Raw genomic sequence first — 11,919 nt, forward strand, 5'->3', positions numbered from 1 at the left:
TCTAAGTTACCAAGTTATCCACAATCTACAGGATAGGGGACAATAAGTCCGATAGACTTCTGGAAACTTCTGACACTCGTATACTAATGAATGGAACAGCAAGGCAGGTCCTCAACCTGCTCCATAAGTGAGAATGGGATTCCTGTTCTTCAGTTTAATGGGTTCCCATTCTAATGATTGGTGGGAATCCCAGCAGTCTGAGCAGTTTTGGATTCTTTCCACTTCAAAATCCAATCTAGAAACTGTTATGTTAATATAATGCAGGAAGTAGAGACTAGGACAGTGGTGGCGAACCTATGGCACGGGTGCCAGAGGCGGCACTCAGAGACCTTTCTGTGGGCACCCGGGCCATCGCCCCAGCACACCAGACAGGACTGAAAGAATCTTCCTGCAGTTCCAAGTAACTTAAAAGATGCTGCTTTCAGTGATATTTTGATACTTACTTCGCTATTTGGGACTCTAGGAAGAGGGAGAATAAGTAGACAGGGCCGAATTACTTTGGAGGACCTCCTGTTGGCCCCACGATTTTCTCTGTGTACAGAGGGACACTGGAAAGAAGCCAAAATGATGAAAATTTTCCATCTTTCTACTGTGTTGCTGTTTTCAGGAGGCCAGTATGCTTGAAAGTTGTTGAAAAGCGAGCAATAAGTTACTGCTTTAATTTTTGTTTGGCACCTCACAATAAATAAGGGGGGTTTTGGGTTGCAGTTTGGGCACTCGGTCGCTAAAAGGTTCGCCATCACTGGACTAGGACATTTAACCCTAAGACTAGCTGTCGTACCTAATTGTCAGGCCCACCCTACATGGTACGTGAGGACTAGTCTACATTCCTATCCTGTGCCAAAGTGCAAATCCAGAGACAAAGACTGGGCAATACAATCATAGAAGAGTAGTTAACAGATATGGGTCAGAACCAAGAGGATAATGTAGGACAGAATTGAGCTGCAAAAAAGATGGTCAGACAACAGGAAAGGGTCAAGAAATCCAAAATACAGAAGTCAAGATAGATGCCAGCAAGCAAAAAGTAAGACTTATAGCAAGCACTGGTGATTTGGTAGGCAAACTTTCTATGAGAGTTCCGATCCATCCAGCAAGGTAGAAATGTGAGTGGAAATAGAGTTTGCCCATCTCAACTATCTTAATTGTTTGCAACCCAGAGCAAATCCACAAGAGACGGACAGGTGTGGTGGAAATCAATCTAAAAAAGCCAGGAATAGAGTAAGGCAGTGTTCAGACTAGCAAAGACAGAACGTAACCTAGATTCTACTATTCCCCTAGCAGGTACCAGGACAAGTCAATTTTGGGTGTGCCCGTTTTCCCCCGCCAATTATTTTTATTCTTTTATTTTATCTGTGTTTTTGCCTCAGTCTCTTCCATTACATTTATACCTCGGTTGATTTTTGTGTTTATTTATGGCAGGGAAACATCCTCAGCATTTCTTACATACTTCTTGTTCATGCTGCAAATATTTTGCTTATCTCCTCCCAAGCACAATTAAGCATGGAATGTGATGGGAATATCTGCAGCCCATTTTATAGACACACCGGTAGAATGGAGTGAAATACTTTCATATGTTCTTGCATATCACCTTCATGTACAGTACACAGTGCATCTACATACAACCCTCTGCTTTCTGACAAGTGCAAGACTTGGAGTAGATCACAATCTGGCATATGGATATCTGCCCATAAGGATTTTTGCCAAAAATGTGGCATCTCCCTACATTCCTAAGCTATAATCCTTTTTTTTCCAATTTAGAGAATCATCAAACCAGATACATGTAGAAAGGTAGATAACAGTAATGATATCTGTCAATTTTAGAAGGATTTTTAGAGGATATTTTTGTGCACATTTTTTTAACTTATGGATTGAGTTATTATGCCTGACTTTGAGATGTGGAAATTTCCAGGCTAAGGCTACACACACAAGAACATTGCTTTCATTGTTGTGCATTTCATCCTTATCCATTTTTGTTCTAAAGGATTTTACACTCTCACATTAAGGTGTCATCTGCCTGCGGTCCGTAATTACAGATCAGTTTATAGATAAAGGCCTGAGAACATAACACATTTGTGTACAGGGAGCCTGAGAGTGAAAGTGGCAAATGTCTATAATATCGCCTCGGTGCGTTCGTTTTGTATGTTCTAAATTCTTTCTATGTTCTATATATTAAGAGACATGTGGACAAAGGTTAATCTGTTATTATACGGACCCTCCAAAATATATCCTCCTGGCACTCTGAGAGCATGGTAACCCCCCATCCCAAAAAAATCGAATTAATAATAATAATTTTCTTTATTTATATAGTGCCATCAAATTCTGCAACGCTTTATAAATCAATTAAAAAAACATCTCCCATTTTCCGAATGACTGAGAAGACATTTTTTAGTTTTCTTTTTTTCAACTTTTCTACCTGAACTTTATTTAATGTTATAAAATGAGGCTTCAAATGACATTACCACAAAGTTGTCAAAAGGAACTGTGTATACTGTATGTATGGGAGCTTTATGACCAGGGGCGTAAGTAGGAGATGCAGCGCCCCCATAGCGGATTTCTTCTCACTTACAACTACATACATATTACTTATATATACACAGTTCTTCATTTAAACATACACATTTATACAATCTTACACATGTGAGCACATATACAGAGCCTTATACAGGTGTACAACATATATACACACGTACAGCATATACAGTATTTTTCAGACTATAAGGCGCACCGGATTATAAGGCGCACCATCAATAAATGCCTGCTAAAACGTCTAGGTTCATATATAAGGCGCACCGAATTATAAGGCGCACCGGATTATAAGGATGAATGGCCAGCAGGTGGCAGACCTTTGCAGAGTTCAAGGCAGCTGTTGTCTGTAAGTGCGGTTCTTATATAAGGTGCACTGGACTATAAGGCGCACCTTTGATTTCTGAAAAAATCTAAGGATTTTTTGTGCCCCTTATAGTCCGAAAAATACGGTGTACACACGTATAGCATATACACATCACAGATACACACACATATACAGCATATATACATCACATACATGTTTTATACATATTATGCTGTACAATGTGCAGCATAATATGTATATAATGATGCACATGTTCCATTCTTTAGTGTCAGATCAGATGACGGGGCCCCCTGACACATCGGGCCCCATAGCGGCTGCTATGGCTGCTACCAGTGTAGTTACGACCCTGTTCATGACTTTGTCTCAAGAGATGATTTAGTAGGAAAGCTGCTGAGATGTTTGGTAATGTACTACTCCCTCTCTCTGTCACTTCACTTTCTAGACTTCATTTTTATATAATGTACTCATTGCCCTGCAGTTTAGACTCTTCTCTGTTTCTAAACAAACAGCATGTTAATTCTTAAATATCGGTCAATTTTCTTTTCCCATGTTCTTTGCTATCAATCCCATGATGCCTCACCACAGTGTCATATTGCATCCTGATAGGAGGACAGTGTACGTGTCCTCCTCTTTACATTCATCTGTATAATCAAAGACACCATAAGTCAGGAAATTTTAATTGCAACTTAAGTGTGACAGGAGCCAGTTCCATCATCCTCCAGAAATTTTGACTTCTGGAGAACACAGAAAGATATGTAATAATGACAGAGAAGGATTTCATCAGGATCCACCATGTTTTACTAAACTTCAACACTCTTATCATGCAACAAAACAATGTAATTCTCAATAGTTCAGCAATACTGAACCTATTGGACTGACAGCCTGAATTAAGCACGGTAAGACAATAGGTAAGTATTAGGTTCTCCATAATTTGCTGTATTTGCTACCATGCAATAAGACCCCTTAAATTTGTAATACAGATCTATTTTATACACAAGTTATTATACATAGTCTGAAATGAATGCCCTTATTTTGGAGGAGTTCAAGCATACTCGGATTGTTCAGCCAGCTCCATTACATTGTGATTTCATATGCTTGCTTTATCACTGTATTTTAAGCTTGTTGTAGCAAGTCTTAAAATTTCATCACATTTTCTAAAGAATTTAAAATATGACCTTGAACAATTTAATACTCAAGTCGTGAAACATAATTTGCAAAGAATCAACCATTCAAACATTCCTTGGCTATTGAAAACACTGTTATAGGTTCTTCTGTCCTTTGAAAATTCTGTGTTTGTAGTGGGTTATGTACATTTTCTTAGGGCATGGTGCACTTTTGCTGACTACAAATGCAAGTAAAAGATTTATTTTAAGTGATAGCATATTCATAACACAGGCCATGGTCGGCTGATTTCATACCTGCATCAGGGTAATACCTGCTCCATTTAAGGAGATCATAATCGAGACCAGAAATTGAAGACCCTCCTTTCGCACCCCAATTACTTCAATGGACCTCACATTACTCACCGCTGCGCTTCCCTTAAAGGGGTATTCTCGTCTGGGCACTCACATTCAGTTTCACTAATCTGCCATATATAAACATTTCTTCAATTGGATGTTATTAAAAAGAATGTTCCTGTGTGAAGATAATTTCTCATAAATGTAGTCATATGGTCCCTTAGAAACCAAATGGCCTCCTCGGATACGACCACGTCACACTCTGGCAGAGGTGGCCAGACTTACGCTATAGAGTGCTGCCGGACCACCAGGATTCAGCAATCATTACCACAGGACGGCTGTGGGACATGCAGTAACTCCAGGACATTTTATATACAATAACCTTTTGTTTATTTGTGCAATCTCTCGGGCAGAGGTGGCCGTATCCGAGGAAGCTATCTCGTTTCTAAGGGACAACATGAATACATTTATGAGAAATTATCTTCACACAGGAACATTTTTTTTTAATAACATCTAATTGAAGAAATGTTTATATATGGCATATTTATCAAACTGAATGTGAATGCCCAGACGAGAATACCCCTTTAATTATAGTTTAAAAAAAAGAGATGTGCTATTGTCTCTGGTATTAATAACGGGGGGTGAAGTGGAATCCAGGTGTAAGCTGAGCTTTATATCGGTGGCATGCTTGATAAAGATTCAGTGGGAATCGAAACGTCGCTTTTCTATGCCTGGATGAGATGTAAATAAAGACTTTAACTCCTTTGGTGCTGTGGCTCCCTCCATCTACTACTCTTGGCACCACATCTTCACGATTACACTACACTAGATCTCCTTGCATTTAGTACTGGTATTACAACATCATGCACATGCATGAGATGAAGCTGTAGCTCATTGTCGTATCAAGCACAGCCATTAATAACATGACAAATTTGTGCCTGGTATATATGATAGGAAACACATAACTTGCCATAGTGTCTAGTTCCTACAAAGGGTTGTCTGGTAGGTAATTTACTTTTAAATAGGGGAAAATTAAGCGAAATACCGCCCTCTAAGGTAGACCAACAAATGATACATTTTACTGTCACCGTACCACGGGTGGGGTTTACGGGTGCCAAATCCCATAAAATTTGCCCTCAGAGTGGCTGCCTGACAGTCTGCCTTCAGTGTTCAGCCGAGACACGTTTGGTTGGTTCAGTGTTGAGTACCAGTAGGGACTGGAACGGCGCCAGGGGATAGTAGCGACTCTTAGTAGCTTCCACACAGTAGCTCATTTGAATAGTGTTAGTTTATTTGGATTACGCGTTTCGGGACGGACCTGATCCTTTAGGATCTTTAGGATGAGACCAGGGAGATGTTTTTGCCCTAGTTGAGACTAATTTGTCCCATATTCGCCCCAGTCTCAACTGAGACAAATAAGTCTCATACAGTAGTAAATGAAACCAGACAATGTGAGGATAGATCACCCCATTGCTTCTTAGCTACTTTGTAAGGCAGCCTCCTTTTACATCAAGCATGACTTTTCAGAAAGCCTTATGACATGATGTGGGATTAAAGTCAAACCACTATCTATGTCATAAGGAACAGAATCCGAGCGGAAAACATATTTGCATATTTCCCAGAATCCCCCCAGTGGAGCAAGTCTCACTAAGGAGTCTTCTTACTTTCCAAATGTTAAAACATGCCCATTTACAAAAAAACTCCAAAAAACTAGAAGAGTTATTATTGCCTGAGTCACATTAATAGTCTGCAAGAGGAGCATAACTTAAGACATCTCTATTTTGAGCCCTATGGTACCTAAAATTATGCTTTTGGCATAGGGGCAGCTTCAAAACTCTAAAAGTGACTCTTAAGGAGATCGCACTGGTTTCGGACACCATCTTGACTTAAGAAATCCCAGAATAAGGGACTGTCCGCCATTTTAAGTATTAGCCAAGGGTCAAGACGGGGGTCAAGCACTGTCAAGTTAACGTCATGATTCAAACTTCATTTTATGTAACTTGTTTGGTCGCCTGTCAGCTAATTCCCTTGGACATTTAATGGGAATACAGTCTGTCCTTCATCTTTAGTTCTATATCTTGTTTCTGGAGCCAGCTTATCTTTTTCTTCTCAGGGAAAATAGTATAAACATGACTGTGAACAAGGTCTGGGAAGAAAGTGCATAATTCATTAACCGTTTGGGAGAATGTCTTACAGAATGTGATGGTGAATTCATTATGGCCAATAGCATTGCAGTATTCTATTCACACCTCTTTGATGACTCTTCTGTCTTTTTCTGATATACGACTGTGGTTGTGAAATAAACAAGAGAGAAGATCTTTACATACACTAAGAGACTGACGTGTGTCTTAGGTTTTTGTTCTCTCCTCCCCGGTACCGGGAGCCATGAAATATTTAATTTGAAAGCCACCTTTACAACACGAAGGACTGTTTTGAGTCCTAGATAAAAATCTCTAACAGTGACTCATATCAATCAAAAAATGCACTTTACTCAGTTTATTTGCCTTTGAAGCTAATTTTTCTTTTTTTATAAAATTGAATATTAAGCAATCAATCTCAAGCTATTTCATCCTCCACAATGTCATACTAAAACCTGAACATTGGTGAATATTAAGAGTATGCACTAATCAATTTCCAGCACAAGATATCAAATACCAGGGGAGTAATATAAGGGTGGTCCAGAGGGTCAATTGCACATCACCCTGGGAGCCATCAGGACCCTACAATTGCCATACAAGGCTACACATTTTACAGTGGGACCAAATAACAACAGAATATACATATAAGATAAAACCATTTTAGTGCTTGCACTTTACTCACTGACCGTTTTCTTTGTTGGATCTCTGAGCACACATTTTCTGTATTTTTTGGCCCACAAGTAAACATTTTTTTCTGCTTACAGTTTTATAAATGAAACACATAAATAACAAAGACTTAAAAGGTTTGCAGATCGTCTCCGTGGCCAGGTGTTCTCATGTATGGAATGGAGCCATCCCCAGTAAAGGAGGAATTTAGAAGAGGAACGCATCGAACAAGAACACACTTGCAGGGATAACCTAAGTGGCTGTGAATTGGCCTAATCTCAGCTGGCAACTGTGAGCAGTTAATAAATTATCTCACAGTGGTCTCTGGGATTATTCTAAACACTGCAGTTCCCGGCTTTTACGGATCAATAGGTCTAAAGCATCACCTCAATCAAAGATTGCGAAGCTGTAAAAGGCTAAATGGTATGCAGATTAATGTGCGCGCCTAGTAATTGGTCAGGTTTATTCATCCGCTGGTTTGTTTCGAGATGCTAACAAATTCATGCTTGTGTTTTGCTGTTGTTAAATGTGTCGCCCTATGTAGTGTTCACTTTTTTCTACAAAAGTTCAAATATGCTCTTGAAATGTAAAGTAACATAACCTTCAAAAAATGCACACAACTTTACCTTCTATTACTGCATCTTAAAGATTGAGGCATGTCCTCATGATGGGGAGCGTAAGGTTGAGACAGTACAACAGAGGCTTCATGGATTGAATCCCCAATGGATTTAGTTCTCCTCAAGTTACCCAAAGCCTTTTTTTAGTATTTCTCTGCTTAAAGCAAACCTGTCACCAGGTATGTCATGTTTAGCTGGGGATAGGTTCCAATAGCCTATGCTATGCTGATTTTAAAAATGCCCAAGTGAGCATTCTGAATAATTTCAGTATTTTATAATAGTTTATTTCACATTACCTGGCTCCCTGCCAGCAGCGAATAGTGAGTCCCAGGGAAAGAACTGTTAAAGCCTGTGTGTGCCTGTGTCTCCTCTTGAATTCTTCCTCTTCTCCACACCACCCCCTCCCTCTCTTACCTGCTCAGTGCACATGACAAAAGGTATGGATTGGTGAGGGAGCTGCATGAGTGTGGAAGAGAAGAGACTGACACAGGCACACACAGGCCTGCAAGACCCCTTTCCCCCTCAGAATTTCTAAAATCAGTATATTATAGGCTACTGGAAGCTGTCACCAGCTAAAAAAGACATTCTCAGTGAGATCTGTGCTTTAAATTAAATTATCTAAGTATCTGGGCACCATAGGAGATGATGACAGTTACTATAGTTGATGCAGTTAGACTCCGTGCACAGTAACTGATGAACCACATAATTATGACATACCAATGGCTGACGAATAAAAGTAATGGACAAACAAGGTTCCCAGCATACAATTATTACAGAGAGTCAGCTCATCTGAAAATCTTGGCTTATTCACAACCTCTTCTGCGGTTTGCAACGGACAACCTGGGTCTTCAGGCATATAATTGGAAAACTAAAGGAAAAGGACTCCGGCTCCCACATTGGGTAAAAAGGTTCCCATCACAGTGCACCAGATTTCTTATAGACACAGGCTCCAAGTGCATAACATTCCTGCCTATAAGAGACCTTTACATTCTAATCTGCCTTACAATGAGCATGTAGATTATCAGAAGAACATTATTGGGGGAAAAAATTAATTCATTTTACATTTATGGATGTTTGGGGCAAACCATTAGCTTGGTTATAAAACCCATTGTCTGACTGTAGTGTAGAACCCAAAGCCGGTGATCTTGTTGTGTATTTCCTCCTAATACTATGCAGTATTGTCCTGTGAGAGCTCTCTCCTTTTACCTCTTTTACTTGCAGTTCATTGTAGGTTGGCACTGTATTTTGTCATCATATCTGTTCTATTTCTAGAAGTAACACATCCCCTTTTTCCTATTTTGATGTTGTAGATACTGCATCAGGAACTGATTGGATGAAAATCATTTACCATCAGTTCCTAATGCATTGCCTTCAGCATCTAATCGTTCACCGCGCTGTTCATTCATCTGACACTACTTCTGCATTTTCAGGAAAGTGAAAAGAAAAAATGTATTTGCTGCACAATAAATTCCAAAATAAACAATATGAAAAACCATTGTGCAATCCAAGTTGTCATTTTTTTAATATTGGGGTTTCAAATTTTTTTTAATATACCTATATATATATATATGTTTGCAGAATGAATGCAGAATTGTCTAAAAAAATCTAAATTGACTAAATTGCTTAAAAAGTCATCCACTAATTTTGATCAATGGTTTTACACTGGGCTATAAATCTTGGTTTGGATTTGGCCCTGTACCGACAAATATTTTTAATTTCAACTAAGTCCTTTTGGTATAGCAAGTGCAAACCATGGCCAATTGAGCAACTGTAATACATCCATTTAAAGGACATCTATGGCAGTATCTGTCTCTCTTTTAGCTTTCTATGCCCTTGTTTAAAAAAAAAAGGCTTTATGCAAATGACCCCAGTTTCATTTGAATAATTTTAAAAGCCTTGTTTTTTGTAAAAGCCAGGGCATAAGAAGCTAAAAGAAGAGCAGATTCTGCCAGAGGGGACACAGACTAGTATGTCAGTGTGCTTGGTTTACAATCCTTCATCCTGGTGCTATATTTCCTTTTAAGGAAATCTACCTTTAAAATCAAGCATGATAAACCAGGGACATTTACTCATAGATCCAGGCACCGTGACTGTGGTAATCTTATTTTTGTTATATTTGACTACCTTCCTTCTAAAATCAGCCTCTCCATGCTCTGGGTTTACAGGCTGGTACACTTCGCAAGGAGGGAGCAGATGTGAAGGGGAGACAGTGTGATAACACATGTGATGCTGCATGTAGGGCCCTGGTAACACCCCCAGGAGCCCTTATTAGAATAATAAATTCATATTAGAAGGAATAAGGCCATGGATAACAAATATAAGAATATGACCACAGTCTTGGTGCCTGGATCTATGAGTAAGTGCGCCAGGTTTATCATGCTTGATATTGATGGTAGGTTTCCTTTAAGATTTCTAGTTTAAATGTAACTTTTGTACATTTGGGTGAAGTCACGTTCAGCGTATGATTCTGTATGCCTCTTGCACAAACAGGAGTGCCATAATTGAATGAAGTGGCAGGCCAAGCATGTACTGTGTCATTCCATTCAATATTATGGGAGCATCAGAAATTGCTGAGCACAGCACATGGCTCTCTCTGGCACTCTCATAAACAGTAAAAAAGAGTGATTAACTATGTAATCTCTAATGTTCGTGTAGTATTGAATAAAGCAGCAGGTTGCATACTTGACCTGTTATTTCATTCAATGTGAAGATCTATGGTGGTCCCACTACACTGATCCTCAGCAAGTAGATCATGTAACAGTCATATTACTTTTACAGGAGATTGTCATAGAATAAAGCAGTTTCCCGAAATGGTTCCATTCTATTTTGTATATAGGTAGTCCCTGGATTACATACAAGATTCTCTAGGTTCTTTCTTAGGTGGAATTTGTATGTAAGTCGGAACTGTATATTTTATAATTGTAACTCCAGACAAAATTGTTTTTGGTCTCTGTGACAATTGGATTTTAAAAACGTTGGGTTGTTATAAGAACCAGGAATAACAATAAAGCTTTATTGTAGTCGCCTGTGATAACTGTTATAGCTGATCATTGTAGCCTAAGGCTAAACTACAGTAAATTACCAACATCCATGGGGCCGTTTGTAACTAGGGGTCATCTGTAAGTTGGGTGTTCTTAAGCAGGGGACTTGAACATTCTTTACACGCGTCATATATACAACATTTCTCCCCTAGGTGGACAGCAAATATTTAGCTTGCCCTTTTCAACTTCCCGGTCATATTTTCCACACTCCATTATCCCCTCATTCTTCCCGATGTTCATTAGCCTCCTTGGTATGTCTTGACCTTCTTGCATCATCCTGTCTTTGTCATTTACAAGCTACTTGTGATTGATAGCACTTCAGGGCTGCTTTGGATAGTCTCATACCTTCATAACGTTTTTCCATCTTCTATTTATCAACATTTTTATTAAGATGATTTAATTCAATCCCACAGTTTACTGTAATAGCCAAATTGAGTAATTAGTTTATGGTCAATGATTCATTGTTAGGAAATCGCTAAAAACAAGTATATTAATCCCATATTCTAGTTATCCAGTGTCATTTAAAGTGACACTGTCAGCTCCTCCTCACATAAAGATTACACATATGACCTGAATTATAAGTATACCTTATGTGTGGACTGAATGTACAGCTTTATAACCCATCTCTCTCAACCTATGTTGCTAGTTTCCTGGACTGGTGCATTGGACCTCTCGTACCCACCAATGAGGCACCAATATGTTTGTTGGAAGTCCTCCAACCTGCTGCTCCACCCATTGGTCAGAGTGATTCCTGTGATTGGTGGAGGTCCCAGCAGTTGAACCCTTAGCATACAGATTATTAACCCGTATACCGTATCCTATACTGTGATGCTCCCTCACCACGTCTCTATCTACCATCACGGGCAGGGTCCTCCTTCCACTTGTTCCAGAACTCATTGTTTTTGAATTTTGTACTTGCATTTTTACTTGTCTTAATGTATACACTCACTGGCCACTTTATTAGGTACACCATGCTAGTAACGGGTTGGACCCCCTTTTGCCTTCAGAACTGCCTCAATTCTTCGTGGCATAGATTCAACAAGGTGCTGGAAGCATTCCTCAGAGATTTTGGTCCATATTGACATGATGGCATCAAACAGTTGCCGCAGATTTGTCGGCTGCACATCAGTGATGCGAATCTCCCGTTCC

The sequence above is a fragment of the Engystomops pustulosus genome, chromosome 3 (genome assembly GCF_040894005.1).
Source record: "Engystomops pustulosus chromosome 3, aEngPut4.maternal, whole genome shotgun sequence".
Taxonomy (NCBI): domain Eukaryota; kingdom Metazoa; phylum Chordata; class Amphibia; order Anura; family Leptodactylidae; genus Engystomops; species Engystomops pustulosus.